Genomic DNA, 22874 nt, shown 5'->3' with positions numbered 1-22874 from the left:
GTAGTAGCTTTCATTTGCTTCCAAGAGAACTCAAATCGGTCAACAGACGGCTGAGAACCGTGAGTGACATTTTTTTGTAACATACATACACACACACACATACACACACACGCACATACAGACATTTGCTCAATTCGTCGAGCTGAGTTGATTGGTATATGTGACTCGGCCCTGCGGGCCTCGGATCGAAAGTCGGTTTTCCAAGCGGTATTTATACCCTTCTTATGGGTGTAAGAAGGGTAAAAAGAGTACGAGAAAAATGTGATTGCTCAGGCGCAATAGAGTATGGAACAGAATGATATGCGGAGATTTTACGAAACTGTCAATGACGTGCAGAGAAAAACAGCGCCTTCTCCCGTCATGTGCAACGACCGTAATGGAAACTTGCTGACAGACAAGACAAAGGTGGCTGCCAGGTGGAGGGAGCACTTTGAGGTATTGTTGAACGGTGGGAATGGAAGAGCGACGGACAGTATTCGAATCGACGACGACGGACAAGCTGTGGAACCTCCAACGCTAAACGAGGTCAAGACAGCCATTAGGGGACTGAAGAACAACAAGGCTGCAGGGAAGGCCGAGCTCCCGGACGAGCTTCTCAAGCACGGTAGTGAGCAACTCTTACATCGTATTATATTGAAGATATGGGAGGAGGAAGAACTGCCTGCTAGTTGGTTGGATGGTCTCATTTGCCTTTTTTTCAAGAAAGGGCATCGACTGGAGTGCGTGAATACAGAAGAATAACACTCCTCAATTCAGCGTACAAAATTTTGTCAGGAGTCCTGGTCCACAGACTGATGGCGATTGAGGAGTCCTTCGTCGGCGAATATAAGGCAGGATTTCGTGAGGGCCGATCAACGACGGACCAGATGTTCACCCTGCGGCAGATTCTCGATAAATTTCGGGAGTACAACTTGCAGACCCATCATCTGTTTATTGATTTCAAGGCGGCGTACGATTCAGTGAAGAGAAACGAGTTATGGCAGATAATGATCGAACATGGATTTCCGGCGAAGCTGATTAGACTGATTCGTGCGACACTTGACGGATCGAAATCAAGTGTACGGGTTGCGGATGAAATTTCGTCATCGTTCGTAACCTTTGACGGACTGAAGCAGGGCGATGCTCTTTCGAACTTACTCTTCAACATAGCATTGGAAGGGGCGATAAGGAGAGCTGGTGTGCACAGAAGCGGAACCATTGTCACGAAGTCGCATATGCTGCTGGGCTTCGCGGACGATATCGACATCATCGGAATCGACCGTCGGGCCGTAGAAGAGGCGTTCGTACCTTTTAAGAGGGAGACTGCGAGGATTGGACTTACGATTAACACCACAAAGACTAAGTACATGATTGCTGGTGTTCAACGTCGATCCGGCCGTGGAAGTGGTGACGAAGTGGTGCTAGGTGGGGAAAAGTTTGAAGTTGTGGATGAATTTGTTTATCTTGGTACTCTAGTGACGTGCGATAATAATGTTACCCGCGAGGTGAAAAGACGGATTGCGGCTGCAAATCGGGCCTTTTCCGGTCTGCGAAACCAGCTGAGGTCTCGCAGGCTGCAAACGAAGACCAAACTCGAGTTGTACAAGTCTCTGATTCCCCCGGTCGCTTTATACGGTCATGAAACGTGGACGTTGAAAGAAGTTGATCGGAGAGCTTTTGGAGTCTTCGAACGTAAAGTGCTGCGAACAATACTCGGTGGTAAACTGGAGGACGGCATCTGGTGGCGTCGCATGAACTACGAATTGTACCAGGTATATAAAGAGATGGATATAGTGATGCGAATACAACACGGCAGGCTGCGGTGGGCTGGATACGTAGCTCGTATGCCGGAGGAACGACAAGCTAAAATTATATCCAGCAGAGAACCAGGAAGGGGTCGTCGGCTTCGTGGAAGGTCGCGCACACGTTGTCTTTTTGCAGTTGAGGAGGACCTAAGGACTCTAAACGTTCAGGGCGACTGGAAGCGATTGGCCCAGGACCGAGACCAGTGGAGGCGGATACTTCATTCGGCGTAGGCTCACCGCTACGAGTTGTAGCCCATTAAGTATCAAGTAAGTATTACGAATGTTATGTGGGTGTCTTCTATACGTGGCTAGGTATTTAGGCTAAGGGTTTGATGCGCTTGGTGCATCTACCTCGTATTGCTGCTAGTAGGAGGTGCCTCCTTCTTCAGCACCAGCGTCATCTCTCCTGTGCTGGTGTACCGGATATTTTTCACATCCGCTCTCAGCGACGAGAATCGATTTTCACCTCTCATGGCTTTTAACACCTCGGTGTACGTGTCTACTTCAGTCTTGAAGACAAGTGTGGCACCCCTACAGCACTTGCCTTTCATTCTCAACACTTTTTTTTTCCTATCGTGCGGCTACTAGTGTCACCAAGCATTTGGTCGCATCGTACTGAGGAGCGTTCGATTTCCCGCCGTAGCTGTCAGGAAAAGTTTTCGAGCGAATATCTCACTGGAAGCATCCAACGTGTTCGTTTAAAATAAAACCTTGGGGCGGTTGGTTCCTGATCTTCTGGGGGATAATTGTCCTTTTGGGATTAACTTCCTTGCCTTTTGCGCGCTTTGTAACCTGTTTAGGTGCTTGGTTACTGACGTCTCCTGCGGCATAAGCGGTCAATCGTCCTATGTCAGGTGTCTCTTTTCCATCTGCGGACTACGGCTCTCCGGCAGGTGTCGGCCATGCAGCTCGAGCTGTACGCGGGTTAGCCCCCTCTCTTAAGTCTGCGAGCGAGAGGCGTGGTCTCAAACGTCATCATCGAGCTTCCGGTAAAGAAGAATCTTTTCGTTTGAGTTGACCTGTCATCTTTGGACACACCGATTGCACTTCGCTATTCCACCAGATTGGCCTTCTTAACTAGGGCCACCGACTTGTGGAGTTTCAGCAGACCTTGCCTAAAGTCTTTGCTGATGTCACGATCAACTCGGCTAGTTGTTCGACGTCTACATTAATGTTCTGTTGCGGTACAGCACCCACGTGAGGTCTGCGCTACCCCTTTACGCTTTCTTCGTCCCTGGTGGGTACTTCATTTCTGTTGGGTCTCCCTTGAAGCCGTTATCCCTCTGTGTCAATGAAGCAGTCGCCTATGAATCTGGTTATGTATACCAGTAAGGAGACCACACGAAGGTTGACACAGTCCCTTATGGGGGCTGAGCTTAGAGTCGAATCAGCGCTAATCAGAAGTGTTCATCTGAACCTACATCCACAAAGTTAGTTGCCTAAACTGAATACAGTTCGGGAACGTACTTCAAGGCATGACTTCGGTATTATGGGATGAAAGGCGACACCGAACATTGACCCATCTGCCGTTTTAGGCCAGTGTCATCCGGCTCTACTAAGGAGATAGAATGCCATTGCTACCAGCTCGTCTTGCGCATGGTTACCTAAGCATGTACCATATCAGTTGCCAATTCCATTGCGATAGACAGTATACCATAATCGGGAGCTTACTGTTATCGTTCAGGATGTATCCAAAACACTCCTAGCTAGGCTAAAACACACTTGTACAGGGTCACTTTTACAGGGTTGCTTCCAGATGTGTGGGTTTTTGTAAAGGCTCAGCAGAGCCCACTGCTGTGCTCACGCCACGGTCGCCTTCCGGAAGAAGCGCCAGAGCTGTTTTGTCCAAACTACTGGTGTGTGGATGAGGTTTACTTAGAAAATAATCCTAGGGTCCCACGTTCTCTTCAATCTAGCTGAAGTTAGAACTACAACAGTGCTAAGACTGCACTATAAGATAAACACACAACTCTAAGTACTTGTAAGGACCAGTGCTATGCAATACGCTCCTTTCAGGTTTTCAACTTACCATTTTGCAGTCCAGTTTGGTTAAGTAAACATTTTTTTTGAGAAACGTGAGGAAAAGTTCATGCAGCCCCCCTTCACATGCCAGTGTATCAGAAGAAGAACTATGTATTAGGTAGGTTGGTAGGGTAAGAAATCAAACTTTGAACTAGTCAAATTGTAATCTTAATTTGAACCATTTCGAAATTCATTAAAACGACGTATTTTTTAGGCAAATATTGTCCTGAAAAAGATGATAAACAGCTTTCCGTAATATAACTTGATAACATGGACTTTAAAAGCATTGAAAAATGCGTTTTTGTCATGAAAAACAGGCAATTGAAAAATCACTGAGATTCCACCCATTTCCCCCCAGAGAAAGCACATTTTCGGTACACTCGTACAGCTCATGCATTGTATCACACGCAATAAGTGAACACGTCAAATGAAAGCTTATTTATCGTAGAATCGACCAACCGAATAATATTCCGCATAATTTGTCATAAAATTATCAAATTTAAGTAATTCTTACTTGGAGAATCTTATCTTGAATTGAACCATTTGAAATCTAGATTTGAACTAGTGAATGGGGGCGAGCTTCCAGTGTTGGCCTGCAGACTGCGCTAGTGGTTGCTTTGTTTACTCTTGGGCGATGGAAAATTCCAAATTTAGTTTTCGAATTCCTGAAGGATTCCGAACATTCTGAGCTGAAATTCCACTGCATAATGAAAAAGAGTTATGAGAATTAGCAGATCCATGTGATTTTTAGTTGTTTAGCATGAAATTGGCTGTTGCGGGAATTGCTCGAGCTGCTGCCGCCACTAGTTCAAATCTAGATTAAAATTGGTTCAAATTATGATTACGATGGTTCAAATTAAGATTAAAATCACTATTGACAAATAATTGAATTTCTCAATGAAATTTGGTGCAAATGTTAACTTTTTGCCACTTTACGGAAAGCTAATACCCGTGGCTTTCATATACGTGCGACCTTACCGTAGTAAATTCTTTCCATGTGGATGAAAAAATCGATCAAAAGTGCCGCTGCTTCAGAAAGCCGCAATTTGGTTCAATTCATGATTACCTACCCTACTAAGAATGACGAGACATTCCGCGTACCTACCGACCGAGCCTTTCGTTTATGCTATTGACAGACATGAAAGTTTATTATATAAAATAAAATCCCACGGCAGCGGCAGCAACGAACATCGGCGAACCTTTTTATGAGGAATCTATTTCTATGCATATGTATTGATAAAACTTCGATTGCCTGCGAGGCAAACGCTACTCCATCACCCACCTGGGACTTGTACCGCCCTTCGCGCTAAGTGGACCTTCTCCGGTTGCAAAAACAGTAAAAACACCCTTCCTGCTACTAAGCTGCCGACGGACGCGAGCTGGACGACTGTCACTACGACAATGATGATGACAAATGAGCAGACAGGAAACTGTTGAACAAATAGAGAAATAGTGGTAATCCGACGGGGACTAATTTGGGTAACTGCCCTCACTGCTGGCCCGACCGAGTACCCTTTCTGCCTTGAAAGGGTGTCAAGTGCACTTTGCACTGACTAGGCACAATCTATATCGTACCGTATGGAAATACAAGAGCCACATCAGTTAGTGCGGTGCTTCAGGAAGGAATTACCGACCTACTGATTGCCACCTGGGCGTAATTGCACCTTTTACGATGGCACTTTTCTGATTGATGGCTGCTTTCACCTGTAATCTGAATGATGATGTCAGGATGTTTATATTTGCTTTTTGCAAAGAGAGTTGTTGAGTAAAAATAGGTACATTTTTTTTCGTAAAATGAATAGGGTAGAAGCTTCAGTTTTGGCCAGTCCGGAGTTTTGGCCATAGTGCGGTATTGAGCCTGTTGCGATCTAAATCGGCGTAAATTTATTTTTTACTAGTAGATCCTAATACAATATGATGATTACAGCTGTGAAAACCACACATTTTGATTAAAAACTGGAAGAAAAAAATATATTTCCTTAAAAAATCTGCTCCCATATATCTATTTTGGCCAGGGTGCTTCTAATTTGGCCACTCCCATAAGAAATACACGTGATTGGCCAAAATAGAAATCAAACTTAAGAATATGGCCAAAACTGCGGCAGAGCTTCTATTTTGGCCAGTGCCACTTTTAATACAAAAATCAAGTATTGGCATGATTTCTCCATTTTTCCTTCAAAATATAGATTGAAACCTTTATTTTGACGCATTGGTTGTTTTCATAGGATTATTGGTTATTTTTATAAAAATGATTTCCCTTAGACTGGCCAAAACCGGTGCCCGCACCCTACATAATGCAGTGCGATAACGGGAGGCAGGCATATTCGCGTATTGATAACGATTTAAATTACGACGAATATAATGCTCCATATGCCGAAATAGCTCAGTTGGGAGAGCGTTAGACTGAAGATCTAAAGGTCCCTGGTTCAATCCCGGGTTTCGGCAATCAATATTTTTTTTTTGAATAGCTACAGTTTTGTGGGATATAGTGTATCAGAAGGCCGGTTCCAGAGGCACGTTATCCTCCATTTAGGACTTTACACACCGTCTTCAGCCATAGTCTGTACAGACTGAACATAACTCACACTAAACAACGGACAGCATTTACGACATCCAGTGGTGCAATGTAGACATTTCCGTTCTGCGTTTTTTTTCTTCGACTCTTGTTGGAATCGAATCCACACTTCGAGGCTTACAATGCGCCTAAACGGTTGACGCCGCTAACCGCACGGCCCCGAAGCCCGCTAGAGACAATAGTGCAGCATGCCTAAAAACCCTCCACCCTCCCACCACGGGCGATAGTGCTGTAGCATTAGACCGGCCCAAATACAAAAATGTCGAAAAATTCCACGGGGCACCCTCTAGAATCGTGTCTTTGCATGAGAAGAGCAATCTGTGAAAATTTCAGCTCAATCGGTTTAAAACTGAGCTGGCGCAAATGAGTTGAAGGTTTGTATGGGATCTTCAGTCCAAATACATGGGAAATTGGATCACCTCCAATCTATCGTTCAGCACGCTGCACAGTGGGAAAAAATAGGTGTAAAACGCGAATAAATTCAATATCTCTGCTCGGAGTGGATGGATTTCAATGAATTTTTGACCCAAACTGTAAAAATCCCTATAGTTTCAGATAAGGAGGGTGTCATTCACCGCACGATGCTGGAAATCAGCGTATTGAGCTCGTTTTACCCCGCTCTCTCTCACACACACCTTTTTGAGAAAATCCTTATTTATTCCCGACTCGTGTGCAAAATAAATCACTTATTTAACTAATATTTGTGTAAAAACTTCCATAGTATCGACTATTTGGCATAGGGTTGATCCTGCTCTTATCGATTGCGTTCCACTCCGGGCGAAGATGCATGTCAAATTTCAAAGAAATAGGGGATCTCGGGGTTATTTGAAGATATCTCAATTTTTAAGGCCTTGCGGTGAGCCTAATCAGCTCCATTCGATACTACGAAAGTTTTTAAACAAACACGAATTAAATAAACCGTTTATTTTGCACTCCAGGATTTTTCTAAAAAGGTGAAAGAGAGCGAGGGTGGGGTAAAACGGGCCCGCTACACCAATTTCCAGCCTCGTGCGGCGAATGACACCCTCCTTGTCTGAAACTGTAGAGATTTTTGCAGTTTGTGTCTAAAATTCATTCGAATTCATCCACTCCGAGCAAAGATATTGAATTTATTCGCGTTTTATACCTATTTTTTCCCATAGTGCGCTGGTTGAAAGCGTTTGATTTGGCTCATAATTGAAAAAAATAATAGTTGATACCCTATGGAACAACTTTGTAGAAGACCATATAATGATAAAACTTAATTTAGTTGCGATTTCAGCTAACGAAAGCAGGATAAGGACATCTTCCCCTGTTTACTCTCGGTTGTTACATGAAGCACGTGTTTGCTGTTCGAAATTTGCGCTCTACATCATAGGCGGCTATGTTGCCCTTCATTTCAATTGCTCACGCACGAGGGCGGGTATCGAAACAATGAAGAATTATTGTGCCTTGCAAGATAAATCCGCGAAACGCGTTTGTCTTCTTCTTTTTCATCAAGTTGTCAAAATATGACCGCACCACTATGAGCGAGCTGATGGTCAGAAAATCTGCATGCGGCGCTTATATCAAATCCACATGATGCTGCGGCGATATAGCCGCGAGGAGATGCACGCGATACAGACGCAATGTGGAAATGGAAAAGATGAAGCTGCATCCCGCTGCAGCATCATTAAATAATATCCCGATTATTAAACACAAAGCCGACGAGGTGATGCGTATGCGTATAGTGAATCAATGTCGCGATAAATATTATTACGATTTCTGGCCACCTGATTTGCCATTGTGTTAACTTTTGTTTTGATATGAATGGCCTGAAGGCTGCTGCGATGCTGCTGGGTGGGTGACAGTATCTGTTCGATTTTGACATTGCGTCGGTATCGCGGGAATCTCCTCGCGGCCATATCGCCGCCGCCCAATGTGGATTTATTATGAGCGCCGCAATACATACAGGGGATAGACAAAATGATCGGGACAGGCAAAATTTTCACTTTTCAAAAAATGTTCAGTTAGCTGTAACTTTTCGAAAAGTGCATCAAATATTCTCAAAATTTTACTGTGAGTTCTTCAACTAGTTGTGTATCAGTGAACAAAATTTGGAAAAGATCGGACAATTCTTCACGAAGTTATAAAGATTTTTGAAAATGGTAAAATTATCCGATAGCCAACTTTGAGCTGTTATATCTCCGGATTCAATTAACCGAATGTAATGAAATTTTGACCATTAATGACTTATATAATGACCTATGAAAAACCATTGACTTAACTTAATATTCTTGACACGGAAGAAAATTATAACGATTAGATTATTTTTCTAATAAAACACCAAATTATCCAAAACATCAACATCGTTTCAAAATTCAATATGCAAATTATAGTTCATTTAGTTTCCCTCTAATTGACTTATATATAAATGCGTTTTGGAGGAAAGTAACAACATAGCCGCCAGTAAATTGAAAAAGTAATGGGATGCATATTAAAAATAGACCAATTTACTAAAAAATCGTAAAAAAAATAAAATCGCTATAACTTTTTCGCTTGTTAAAAATTTCAAGTTATGTCAAATGTTTTCCTGAGTTCATTATATAAGTCATGAATGGTCAAAATTTCATTGCAATCCGTTCATTGAATCCGGAGGTATAACAGCTCAAAGTTGGCTATCGGATAATTTTATCTTTTTCAAGAATCTTTATAACTTCGTGAAGAATTGTCCGATATTTTCCAAATTTTGTCCACTGATACACAACTAGTTGAAGAACTTACAGTAAAAATTTGAGAATATTCGATGCACTTTTCGAAAAGTTACAGCTAGTTGAACATTTTTTGGAAAGGTAAAATTTTGCCTGTCCCGATCATTTTGTCTATCCCCTGTAGCTGCCTATGATGTAGCGCGCAAGCTTCGACCGACAAACACGTGCTGTATGTAACAACCGAGAGTAAACGGGAGAAGATGTCCTCATCCTGCTTTCGATAGCTGAAACTGCAACTAAATTAAGTTTTATCATGATATCGTCCCCTTAATGCTAGAACTAGGTAACTCGAAAATCATAGTTTCGAGAAAAACGACTTTGAAAATTTTACAATTTTTCATGCAGTTGTTCCAAAGGTATGGAGCCTTTAAAATAATTATTTTTTTGCGCTGATTGCTTATTCAGCTTCTACTCTTTCTGCTACAAGAAAAACATTTGAACTATTTTGGTTTAAACCTTTGATAAAAACGATGAATGGTTAAAAAAATGTCGAGTTACCTAGTTATAGCACTCAAAACGCAACATAAATAATGGAGGAGATGTTCTGAGATACCTAGTTTTTACCACTATAGATACCCAAGTAACACAGAAAACATCTTTGAGAATGAAATCTGAAAAAGATGTTTTAATATAGTACTTTAATCGTATCTGTACACATCTTATGTTGAAATCAGGTTTAAACTATGTTTGACATTAACAAGTCACTGAAAAATCTTATCAATCTCACCACACGTTACAGCTACGTAAATATAACGTTGATTAAATTTGATTTGTGTATCGTTGTCTTCTTTCAATTCAAGATGATGTGTAAAACATCATCAGCACATAGATATAACCTTAAGGCTCAAGTATGTTAAGATTACTCTATTTCTACGTATTCAATACGGGTATGTATAAGTTTATCAGCTCTCTGTCTCCCCTCACTCACTTAAATATGAAACATCATATGCACATAAAACTAAACCGAAACTTAACTATAATAGCACCCGAAACTCATATTTTACTTTGTGCGGATACTTTGAGTACTTACGTGGCGACTAAAACTAACTTAGAACACAATTTTAGATACCGCAAAATTAGACACGAATTTATTCAGATTGATCCCACGAGCTGCACTCTAACTTTGTTATTGTTGCACTGATGTTCAAAACAGGTTTCAAAAACCAAAAATCACATCGTTGTATGCTATTTGAAAATGGATGTTGCAAGTACGTTGCCAAGATGTTTTTTCAATGTATTTCAATCGATTCAAGTAGTACTCGACAAACATGTTATTGAGATGTACAAAAATTGTAGTTTGCACGTTTTCCCAATATTTTGAATACTTTCCTATCAGGCCAGATAAATTACAGTGCCTGCTAAAAGATTTGACAACTAACACTTTTATGAATGTATAGCAGTTTGTTCATCTACAAGTTTTTCTCCGAATAATTATTTATCTGGGAAAATTTTAAGATTCAATGTAATAATATAGTTGCCTTAATGATAACGAATACAAATTCTACAGTGTAAAATCACATTATTAATACGTTATAATTGAAAATAGCATTCTAAAACTTTTTGACGGTACTGTGTCAAGAATCCACCATGTTGCATATCTGAAAATGTACTCGAAAATCTCACAAAAACCATAGAGATGACAAAAACCTTCCTTCTTGTTTTCAATCTGATGGGAGGCGAATTAATTCATGAAGAGTGAATGTGTTTATTTCACCATAAATTTTGAGTGGCACATGTATTTCAGTCATAGTGGCCAAACATCGTAATGGTGAATTACAAATGAAATGTAAGGCTTGACAATTATTTTGAGCCATTACCAAATATCACATGTCACATTTATTTCCACAGTGTACGATTGACAAAGTATAATTTTCCTGCTAGCAAAAAGTAAGTTCTTACGATGTTGCTGAGAACATATTCGATACTTTATTTTATGTTATAATAATGTATTGAAAAACATCTTTAGTAACATCAAAGATGTTTTATAAGCCGCCATTTTTTGCGCTTTTTCGGTGATATAAGTGTACGAAAATAGGTTTTTCATATTCAAAACAAAACATGGACGTTTGTATGAATCATGTAATACATACAGTATTGTAACAAGTTGTGTTACTTGGGTATCATTGTTTTCAGTTTTATTGTTGCAGTATGCAAATTTAAAAGGGTTCACATGTTTAAATTAACGTGTAATTACTGATTTTTCCAGGATGCCTGCTATATCACCACATGACACCTCAAAATGTTCATAAATAGTCGTCTACGAACAATCACAGTTTTTAGCTAAACCAATACAAGTAAATTTTTTTAAGTTTTAGGCCTAAAATGAAAAACAGTAGTAGATTTTCAATCTACTAACAAAAGAATGACTAGTAACATTTCCACGTCCAAGCAGCTGATAGCTTTTAACCTGTGCGGTTGGAAATAGATATGATTTTCCCAGTTACCTAGTTATAGCACTCAGTTCTTGTATTCTACACTGAGATACCTAGTTTTGAAAATGGTGAATATTATCGTCGTTTATAATCGTATTTCATTGGTCTTTGGATATATTATAGAGCTCAAAAAGCTCGATATAATGGTATATTCAACTCAAAAACGTCAAATTTCGAGTTACCTAGTTCTAGCATTAAGGGGACGATATGGTCTTCTACAAACTTGTTCCTTAGGGTATCAACTACCATTCTTTCAATTCTGAGCTAAATCGAACTCGCTGAACCGGCGTACTGAGTGAGAGACTGTAGGTCATCCAATTTCCTATATATTTGGAATGAAAATCCCATACAAACCTTCAACTCATTTGCGCCAGCTCAGTGTTAAACCGATTGAGCTGAATCTTTCACAGATTGTTCTTCTCACTCAAAGTAACGATTCTAGAGGGTGCCCCGTAAATTTTTCCAACTTTTTTTTTCTCGCCATACAAATGTCGGCCGGTCTACTGTAGCATGGATCCCTGTAGAATGTGGAACGATACAAACAGAAGCGGAAACAGCAGACCCGTCTCTTTCCAAAAACAAAAAACGCCTCCTGGAAGTAGCGAAGTGCGAGGAAATGAACTTCAGTGCCGTTCTCAAGTAACACGTAAGATTCACCAGAAACTCAACATATCAGCTTCGTGCCACGAGCAGAAATATGCACGTTAAGGAGGGAAGCTTCCCGACGGACCAAATTGAGGTGATCGAAAAGTGGAAGCAGCCGAACGACGAACACCAGAATGATGTGGGAAGCGTAGACATGGAAAATCAAGGCAGCGGGAGAAAATGACTTCGCCAATACAGCAGGGAGCAACAACGAGCCAACTCCCACGTTGATACTATCCAGCAGCTCAAGAACAAAAAGTCAGCTGGAATAGTAGCGAAGCTGAACTTATCAAAATGAACCTGGAAAAGTTGATCACCTGCCTGCACTGGCTAATAGTCTGGATAGTGGAAGGAAGAGGCCATTTGCCACACAAGAAAGATGACTGACACCTCAGGTCACAAGAAAGCTGAAAAGCCCTTTCAGCCATATGAGGCAATTCAATGCGTTTCAGGGCATTTCAGGAGGCTTCAGAGGGTTTTTTAATAGATGTTTCAAAGCATTTTAAAGCGTTTCAAGGCGTTTCAATGCGTTTCATAAGGTTTCCAGGGAGTATAAGGGAACTTCAGAGGCTCACAGGTGAATTTCACGGAGGTTTCATGGGGGTTTAAGAGGCGTTTCAAAGTATTACATACATATCTAGTTACTTTACTACTTTACATGTACTTTACATTAGTTTACTAAGCATTACGATCATTGTTACATGAGGCAGTGTCAGTTAAAACCTTAGTCATAAAGCTCCTAGGGGCCATCCATTAAGTACGTCACGGTCCTAGGGGGGAGGGGGGTTTGTAAAAGTGTAACAAGCAATGTATTTGGTATAGGAAAAGCCCGTACGAAGAGGCTATGTGAATATATACCTTAGTCATAAATCTCTTAGGGACAACCAAATACGTTGGTAGATCTAATGAACAATACTCCAGGGCGTTCTTAGAGGTCTTAAAACATAAAATGAACCCACCACTTGACAGAATATGTATAGCGCTGTGCAAGCATGAATTTTATTCATAATGCTCGAATAGATTCGATTACGCTAGTAGATCAGATGCCTAAACACCAGGGAGTTCTTGGATACTCTTTAATTTTTTACCCTTAAACACACCGTTAACGCCCCTTAACTCTTAGCTCTGCTTTTGTTTTCATAAACCAACTTAATGTCTAATTTTAAGACTACTCTGAACATAATAAAATTCCATTAGGTAACATTACTTTAATAGGCACCTCTAGATCTAACCTAAACGAATTCTACCTAAATAGAGGTTTGCGTGTACTATAAAAAAATGTGTATTTTATCTCCAGTCTCTGGGATAGTAGCGCTGAAAAACATTAGCATTAACAATAAGCGAGTCGTACAAATTCGTAGGTGGTACAGTGCTAGACCGCTGTTATGAGGGTTGCTTCCTTCCCGTCCAAACCAAAGCACAAAGATTTGGGACTAGTCTCTGACGCTTAACCTTCACGTACCCGACCCCCCCAACACATTTTCAAAATTCAAAAATTCAAAAATGGCTGGCATTTTGTTAATATTCATCCGATTTTTTTGAAGTCGCCCTCAATCGATTATAAATTGGTGCTAGTTTGTTATGCGATTTCATATTTATGGCGGGTAGTATACCTTCGATATTGCGAATTTGGTATCATTTAAAAATCATTTATGCAATTTAGTATCATAATTTCTATTTTATTTAACTCATTTCGGTATCATAATGGTCAATTTTTCCGAACTGGTATATTATGCAACTGAAATGGTATCAGGTATCAGAAGGCCGGCCCCAGAGGCACGTTATCCTTCATTTGGGACATTTGTGCCATCGCCAAAATAACAGTCTATTTCATCATCTACCTGAGGGAAAAGGAAGAAAAAAGGATTTGGATGGGGATAGGGCAGGTAGGGAAATAGGAAAAATACCCTGGAAGAGGGTACTAACGCACAAGCGTACCACAATGGGTTCAAACAGCGCCCTGAAAAGGGCACTGTAATAACGCATAAAGCGAAAGAGAGCCTATAGCTTTTTACCACAGCGGGTTAAGAACAACAGAATATCCTGAAGATTCAGGTTTCTGAAGTCAGTTTCACTTAATAAGTGTTTACCGAATACTCGGAAACGCAGTTGCGCGAAAACTGGACAGTTACATATCAAATGATACCAAGTTCCATAATCAGATTCGCAGCTATCACAGGCAAATGAATCAGCTTGCTGAATATTCGCCATGTGATAGCTGAGTCGGCAGTGGCCAGTCAATGCTTTGACCAGAATGCTGGAATTCCGCTTTGACAGATTTGTAATATACTTCGCCACCCTTGGAGATGGCTCAGTACAATACAATTTGGTTTGACGACATGACTCCAAACTATTCCAGTATTTTCTGTGTTGAGTGGCAGCCCAGGTGTGAATCTGAAGCTTTACCCAACACTTCGATATCGGAATAGCTGGCTCAGGGCCAATGAAGTCATGTGATGCTCCAGTACGAGCTAACTCATCAGCCAATTCATTTCCAGCGATGGAAGAATGGACAGATACCCATACAAGGTGAACAGCGTTTGCTGAATTCAGCTCCCCGATTTGAGTTCGACAAGCAACTACCTTCGACCTAGAGTTGGCCGAAGCAAGTGCTTTAATAGCAGCCCGGCTATCTGAACAGAAGTATATTACTTTGCCCATTACGTGCTCCTGAAGTGCTGATTGCACTCCGCACATAAGAGCAAAGATTTCGGCCTGAAAAACAGTGCAGTATCTAGTACTATCTACCAAGTGAGTAAGACTGATACAGCCTTAGCTCACGAGAATAAACATCAGCACCTGCTCGACCTTCGCGAAGGGAGCCATCAGTGTAACATACGATGCCGTATGAAATACTTCTTTCCAGATAACCAGATGTCCACTCTTCCCGGGAAGGGAATTTCGTGGAAAATGTCCTATATGGAAAATTACAAGCAATTGTAAGATCACTTGGAGCAAGAAAAATTTTGTCCCAATTCACCAAAAGTGGAAACAACGAGGTGTGTGTTGAACTGCGGTTCACAGGAGTTTCCTCTAGTAAACCGAGTACCCATAGGCGGTAACCCGAGCAGAAGGGAATAGCAACAGCATAATAGAATGTGTTATTCTGGAAAAATAACTGAGTGACGGGAAGAGTTATTTTCCTGTTATTTACATAACATATCCTGTTATAAACTTGTCTGTCATAAGCGGCAAAATATCAAAAATTATAACAAAAAAATGTTCGTGGAAGACCTGTTTAATAACATGTTTTGTTAGTTTCAATCTGAGGTGTGCGGGCTCAACTATTTTGATCATTCAATTTGAACACGTATCTTTTCTTCGAGTGCTCTCCGTCGTTGTGTTGCTTATCTCTATGGAGATCTTTTTCAAAGTGCACGCACAATCTACTCCACACAAAGTTTAACCAAATTGCCGACATCAAAAGTCACAATAAAACGTAAACAATCATATGCTTTGATCTCGCGTGGGCTTTTAACAATATTTTGTAAACTTTGGAATAGTTTTATATATTAATTTAACACAGAAAAACGTCTTCGTTCACGATGAAAAAGTTTGTGTGTCATTGAACGTTTTACTTGTTTTAGCAGGTTTTAGCGTGACTTTCCAAATCGAACTTGTATCCAGGCACACTCTGATCATTTTAGAGGTTTAGCAGCAGCCTGGCTGCTGTCAAATTCCAGTCCGCATTCCTCAGGTTTCAATAACAACTTAATAACAGCGAATTTTTAAAATATTTCAATATCAAATTTTGATATGAATAAGTTATTGATAACAATCTGAAAACAAAATTTGCTTTTTTTCTGTTGCGGATAGGAACTCCTCCAAAGTCCCATATGAATTCTATGGGATACGCAACAATAGGATCTATTGTTAAATGTTTCATTCATAATTGGGACGCTATTGTGGTCGTAAGGGATTTATTATCGAAAACAGAGAGAAACAATAGTTTTCGTTTATTTTCCAAACAACTTAAGATGAAAAGATTATTTTACATTATTACCTCATTGATTGACACATCTATCCAAGTGAATCTAAGTGGGCTCGATGCAGTAAAATCAATAAAAATAAAATGTCTAAAAATAATCAATAGAGTTCTTCTTCTTGATGACTTATTTTTTTACATTTTTGTAGAAAATGTGTTGTTCGTCCTTGAATTCCACCTGTTGATCCAAAATGTTTCATAAAATGGCTAACACTCTGTTACACTCTCTATATTCGTATTCATACCTAACTGAAACTGGGACGAAAAAAAAAACAGGTATACTTTTCAAAGTGCTTATAAAACAAAAGGCTGATAAGTTGGCTCTGTCACAGTTAAAACGTAATGTCAGAAAGAAGAGGAACTGATGACAAAATAATATTTTCTCTTACAGTTCCTCACGGAATGATGTGAACAACGAAAGCCTCGAATGGTCTAGTTTTGATTGCAATGCTAGTTATGTTGTAATATAGCGCATTTAGTTCACCACTGGACTATCGCACTAGTTTTCAAGATTGCGAAAACGCAAATAAAAGTGCGCGATTGCATCCAATCGACTCGGTGTCTTCAGTGCACTTATTCAGCATACATCGAAGAATTAGTGCGCCGAAGACATCAATTTGATTTGATGCAATCGCGCAGTTTTATTTACGTTTTCGCATTTATGAAGACTCAGTGCGCAGTCCAGTGGTGGACTAAATGCGGTATACTAATGATCCAATATTTGTACAGTCTCAATGACACAATAATAACTGAACTTGTGCTACAACAAAACATGTTATTGAAATGTAATTTAAAGAAAATATACCAAGAGCACGATCATAACAAAATAAGATTGCCCAACAGAACATGTTATGGAACGGTGATGACTTAATAAGTTAATAATAACAAACCGAGATATAAAAACAGGTTTTGTGATTCCGTTGTTATTATTTTGATATTTTCCTCTGCTCGGGAAGTGCAAGAAAGTGCTTCTTGTTTGAGATGAATGTGTAGTGGGGCAACGTCAAAGAGAACTTCGAGCGCTGCCGTGGGAGTTGAAGAGAACGCTCCAGACATCGCCATTAAGCACATCCTTTGGAGATGGCCTAATATTGATTGGACCGTTCTCACTTCGCCCTTTTACCACCACACAAGACATCCATAAGCCAATATTGGCCGAACCACAGTTGTGTAAATCCATTTGATATACTTGGGTTTTAGACCCCAAGTTGTACCAAAAGTACCCCAGCATTGCCCGAAGGCCATACAAGCTTTCTTGATTCTGAACTCAATGTGAGGTGTCCAGGAAAGCTTGGAATCAAGAATGACTCCAACGTGCTTTACCTGTTCAGTCACATTGATTTCAGAATCAAAGAGACGCAAAGGTCGAACGCCATTACGGTTGCGCCTTTCCGTGAAAAGAACAATAGATGTTTTACTCGGATTAACCGAAAGACCATATTGGTGACACCAACCCTCAACTACCTGAAGGGCGCTTTGCATCAGGTCGAAAAGGGTGCTGATGCACATACCAACTAACAATGTTAGGGGTAGTCGTTGGCAAAACCATAAGTTGGAAAACCGCTATTATTGAGTTGCCTCAATAGCGTATCTGCTACGAGATTCCACAAAAGTGGTGATAAGACTCCCCCTTGGGGGCATCCACAAACACTCAATTTCCTAATCCCTGCTAGACGCAATGTCGAGAAGAGATATCGGTTTTTGAGCATTTGGTGAATCCAATCGGAAATCATTAGAGATATACCATGACTCCGTGCGGCTTCCAATATGGCATCGAAAGGCACGTTGTCAAAGGCACCCTCGATATCTAAGAAAACACCCAGACAAGACTGCTTTTGAGCGAATGCTTTCTCGATATCGTAAACAACCTTGTGTAAAAGAGTCACAGTGGACTTACCAGATTGGTAGGCATGCTGGTTCACATGAAGAGGCACGTTGGCCAGATGAACATCACGGATGTGATGATCCACAATGCGTTCTAAGCATTTCAGAAGAAAAGAGGTGTTCCAACTCTTTCTACATTGTTTCCTGAGTTTCGCCAGATCAGAGTTCCACCAAGGGGTTCCTCTTGTGATCTTCACAGATCGTAGAGGGCATGCTTCTTCAAAAGCTTCCATGATGAAGGTCGTTGTAGTGTCAACGGCATCATCTAAATCACTTGGAGTGTCAATGGATGGTGAGTATCCATGAAATTTGGCTGCAACCAAATCAGTTAAAAGATTCTAGTTTGTTGACCGAGGATTCCTGAAACGCAATGTTTGCGATGTAACATTTAAATGTTCAAAAAAGATATAGCGATGGTCAGATACAGATTCTTCATCTGACACATGCCAATTGGTGTACGACTCGTGCTGAAAAAATCAACTTTTTGCAGCTCGTCACATAAATAACTATTATTCCACTAAAATGGGGTTAGGGGCATAATAGCCCTATTAATTGAAAAAAACATAAAATATTTTAAATACTCTTACAATTTTAGTTTATTCACTACATGTTTCAATCATTTACAACAATTAGAATCTCTTTATTATGAGGAAATTATGAATTGTAAATCATGTATCTTTTCGGGTTAGAAGGAACGGAACGGGGCAAAATGGACGCCCCTACACATTTTATGCTATAACTTCAAGCTACCTATAATTGTTCAAAAATTCATAATAGTATGTCTTTGTATTATTGATGGAAATCTACGGAAAACTTAAGGGATTTCGATCACCTCCAATTATAATGGAACTTTCCAGTTTGGCGGTACTTCGTAGTAAAAGCAGTATAATCTCTTTGGGTAGCTATTTCTCCTTCAAAACAGTAATCAACTTTTACATTAATGGCACCAAATGTTCATGAAAGACATCCTAGTTTATTAGATAATATTGGGTGTCCCAGAAAGTATGGGCACAACTTTGCAGCCCTGGCTTAATATATTGAAAACAAATCCCAATCATTGAAATTTGATGTTTATTCCTCATTTGAATGCGGTAGAACATTCCCTGAAAGAACTTTCGAAGCTTCTGCCCAAATTGCTATATTTTCCAATGGGGCACGTTCGGTGTAGTACTAGATTTGTAGTAATGAGCTGAATTTTAGTATGGTGAGAAGCTCAATTCTCCGTTTCTGCAATGAAATGGTGCAAAATGCGTGGGTATTATGATTCTTTATCTAATTTGATGCTGTTTGAGCAAAAGTTTGGATAACTATATTGTTTATGTTGCAAGAAATGGAGAAAACAACAACACTGTTGCCCAAAGTTTTGCTCAAAAAGCATCAAATTAGGCAAGGAATCATAATATCCACGCTGTTTGCACCATTTCATTACAGAAACGGAGAATTGACCTTCTCACCATACTAAAATTCAGCTCATTACTACAAATCTAGTACTTCACCGATCTGTCCTATTACATCGCTTAACAAATTGTTTCATACAATAATTTCATAAAAAAAAATCGCTCGATAAAAATTTGTGTAAATATACCCGTAATTAATAAACATACATATAATAATTGGGTTGTATTGGTTGTAATTTGGTGTATATGCATATCTATTGTACAACCATTTGTATAAACTTAATACATAGACTTTTGAACCCGAAAATTTAGTTCAAACTCAAAATTAGATATTTTTGTAAACCCGATTTTTCAACAGTCGAAAACAAAATGTATATCACTGCATACAGAAAACTGCAGTTAAATTTCAAAATGTTTTTGAATATATCGTCCCCTTAATGCTAGAACTAGGTAACTCGAAAATCATAGTTTCGAGAAAAACGACTTTGAAAATTTAACAATTTTTCATGCAGTTGTTCCAAAGGTATGGAGCCTTTAAAATAATATATTTTTTGCATTGATTGCTTATTCAGCTTCTACTCTTTCTGCTACAAGAAAAAGTTTTGAACTATTTTGGTTTAGACCTTTGATAAAAACAATAAATGGTCAAAAAAATGTCGAGTTACCTAGTTATAGCACTCAAAACGCAACATAAGCAATGGAGGAGATGTTCTGAGATACCTAGTTTTTACCACTATAGATATCATTCTTTTCAGTTTTCTTGTTGCATTATGCAAATTTAAAAGGATTCACATATTGAAATTAACGTGTAATTACTGATTTTGCTAGGATGACATAGCCCACATGACACCTCAAAATGTTCGTAAACAATCTTCTACGAACAGTCACAGTTTTTAGCTATATCAATACAAGTATTTTTTTAGGTTTTAAAGCCTAAAATCAAAAACAGTAGTAGATTTTCAATCTACTAACAAAAGAATGGCAAGTAACATTTCCATGTCCTAGCAGCCGATAGCTTTTAACCTGTGCGGTTGGAAATAGATATGGTTTTCCCAGTTACCTAGTTATAGCACCCAGTTCTTGTATTCTACACTGAGATACCTAGTTTTGAAACTAGTGAATATTTTTGTCGTTTATAATCGCATTTCATTGGTCTTTGGATATATTATAGAGCTCAAAAAGCTTGATATAATGGTATATTAAACTCAAAAACGTCAAATTTCGAGTTACCTAGTTCTAGCATTAAGGGGACGATATCATGTCAAAAAATTTCGAAAAAAATGTTTCGAATTTGTGTATTTAACAAAAACGTTAAAAAAAGTTTGTGCAGGAGTTTAGACAGTTGTTTTTTTATATTTTTTAACATTGTGCATTTGTGCATACAAAACCCTTTTTAAGTATAAACTCTTTACAAGTATAAATGAAAATACTTTGAATAAAAATATAAAAACATAAAATTAGTTGTTTGTCAAGAAAATGATTGTATTTTCACAATACAAAGTTGTGCCCATACTTTCTGGAACACCATATATCATGGGGATACTCTCCGTAACGTGGGTAGATCACCTTATAATGGTGCGTTACGGTGTAAGATCTACCATAACAAGTTCTGATCTTGTAATTTTTTAGCTTTGTTAAATTAAATGCAGAAAAATTCCAAGATCATAATTTGTTCTACTTTTTTTTGTGTTATGTTTTTCGTTGTTAATAAACTATTTGTTTCAGGAGGATTCAGGTTATTTTTGTCTATGTGTAGAGAGATTTATTTTTCCGAAAATTATGTAACTGTTGTGAGACTATCACCATTTAATACTATTTTCTTTTTCAGATCTACAAGCGGACAACCCTGCAGTCGGGACGCGAAACATCCTTCTTTTTTTGACGTAAACTACGTCTTACGGGAAGTACTGGGTGTAAAATGAAATTCTAAAATTTTGCGACCGTCACGAAAAATTGATAGGTTTTGAGCGCTAATAACTCAGCCGTTTCACGACCGATTTTCAAAATTTTTGCACCGATCGATCAGAAATTTATCTACGCGTTGAAATAATTATAGCTAACTATTGAATTTCAACAGCAAACTATTGAAAATTTGGGAAAAGTGAACCCATGCTTTATCCAGCCAATCACGTGCGAGCACAGGTTTGCGATTTTTCGTCGAGCATCCCCCAGTATAAAAGATTACTGCTTCTTCCCATCTTCCTCCATTCTGCATCGACTCTTCGAGGGGAACGCATCGGAGGAGAACAGCCCAGTACCTCCGTTTGCATTTTTGCTGCTCTCAGTTTACTTCCACATGCCGAGCACGGCGGTTGCCGACGGTCGCGCGTCGTCGCGTCGTCGTGCCTAACACGGTACGAGTGGAGCTGCTGACCAGTCCAGAGGGGAACGCATCGGAGCGAGGAGAGTCAAGTTTCTCCGTTTGCGCTCAGTATTCTTTGACATGCCGAGCGCGGTGGTAGCTGTCGGCGGTTGTGCCGCAACTTGTGCGTGCGTCTTCGCGTCGGAGTGCGCGGCGGCACGAGTGGACCTGACGACCACATCAGAGTTGGACCACAGAGCAGTTTCTCCGTTTGCATGTTCGCTCAGTATTCTGCGACATGCGGAGCGCGGTGGCTGTCGACGGTTGTGCGTCGTCGTGCGCGGCGTGCGGTGGTAAAATTGGAGCGGCCAGCCGCATGAGGACTTTTCATCGTCGGATGGGAATGATGTAAATCAAAACAGCGCTTCTGAGGGCTATAAAACTGCCCCACAAGAGAGAACGGATAATTTTCCAGGTTACGGTTTCAAGTGAAATTACTATGAGATAGCTGTTATAAATGAAATGAACAAAATTTGTACGACTTGATTGAAAATTTGTTCAATTTCTTCAACCTAGAAAAATGGTTACTTTGATGAAGAAAATGAGCATTGTTAAACAGTGTTGCCAAATTTGATTGAATAAGTACTTTAACCGTTGCAAATGTGCAATACTTAACCATGATATTAAATTATTATTTATAAGCATTAAACTTTTAATAAATCTAGTCCACCAATTTGCAAAAGTATGATTTGCATATTAAAATGAATTTGATGAACATTAATCAAACCAATATTGCAAATAAATCCTATGGCATCACTGATTCTTACCCCTCTCTCATCGAACCAACCACGTTCGAGAGGGGAAAACGAACCACCTTGCCGTATAAAAGCAAACTGCTTCTTCCCATTTTCTCTTATTCATTGCCAACTCTTTGACGGGAACGCATCAGCGGAGCGCTCAGTTCACTTCCTTCAGTATGCTTTGGCAAGCCGATCGCGATGGTCGAAGGCGGTTGCGCGCGAGTGCGTCCGCTTTCGCATCGCCACGTTTTGCACAGCATCGCCTCGCAAACCCACCATCGGAGTCAAGGCCACTGTCGTCGTTCTGGATTTCGCAATC

The 22874-nt window shown here is 39.8% G+C and overlaps 1 protein-coding gene and 1 non-coding gene across 2 annotated transcripts in view; one reads left to right on the top strand and one right to left on the bottom strand.

Moving 5' to 3' along the window:
• Positions 1-22874, bottom strand: part of LOC109422214 (uncharacterized) — a 317823-nt gene that overhangs the window by 260080 nt on the left and 34869 nt on the right. The gene's annotated exons all lie outside the window — the stretch shown is intronic.
• Trnaf-gaa (transfer RNA phenylalanine (anticodon GAA)) lies at positions 6179-6251 on the top strand. The gene has a single exon. It is a non-coding gene; the product is annotated as a tRNA-Phe (tRNA).

The sequence above is a fragment of the Aedes albopictus genome, chromosome 3 (genome assembly GCF_035046485.1).
Source record: "Aedes albopictus strain Foshan chromosome 3, AalbF5, whole genome shotgun sequence".
Taxonomy (NCBI): domain Eukaryota; kingdom Metazoa; phylum Arthropoda; class Insecta; order Diptera; family Culicidae; genus Aedes; species Aedes albopictus.
Note: the sequence above shows the minus strand (reverse complement) of the source record. Positions and strands in the feature narration are given on the sequence as shown.